Consider the following 712-nt stretch of genomic DNA (forward strand, 5'->3'; position numbering starts at 1 on the left):
GATAGAGTTCCTGAGCAGATGTACCAAAATGTTGCAGATCTTTTGGAGGTACATATAACAGAACTGTCAGGAAAATGCCCAAGACGTATTTACAAGGATTTTGTGCTGTGGTTTGAATTTATAGTCTCCACTATTTATGTTGCTGTGTGATGGTGGAACATTGAGGAAAATGAGACTTTGCAAGGAGGTTGCTTGCCATGGATCATGGGGAAAGCCGGGATGAAATGTTTTTGTCAGTTTCCAATGTTCAATCTCTTTTCATCTAGAGTTCATAGTTCTCTGGAACCAGGAAACCAACTCTTGTTATGGAACCATGGTTTCCTTCTTTTCCTGGCCTTTTGAGAAACAATATAGAAGGAACACCACTGAACAAGGCATGACATCCACAAGAATCTAACCTGCACTGCCAAATAACACTGATTACACAGAGATTAAGTCACTAATGGTTGAATTTTGTATCTTGGGTTCATTGCTTTCCTGGTTTCTTCAGAGGCAATGATTTGAGTATTCCAACTTTACAAATCAAAGGCTATTCTTTCTTTCTCCAAATAGATAACTAAGTTTTGTAGCCATTAGAAAGTTTGGTTTAAAAATGTATGGCTTTTTAAAATATCCCATTTAACTACTTTGGGAGGCTTCCACTGAAGCATAGAACTATTAAAGAGGGTTATGACACTTGTTTGTCAAATGCATATAACTGGTGAGAGAAGGA

The sequence above is a fragment of the Crotalus tigris genome, unplaced genomic scaffold (genome assembly GCF_016545835.1).
Source record: "Crotalus tigris isolate CLP2741 ecotype Arizona unplaced genomic scaffold, ASM1654583v1 scf7180000017628.32516253702:7417878, whole genome shotgun sequence".
In the NCBI taxonomy this organism is placed as follows: Eukaryota; Metazoa; Chordata; class Lepidosauria; order Squamata; family Viperidae; genus Crotalus; species Crotalus tigris.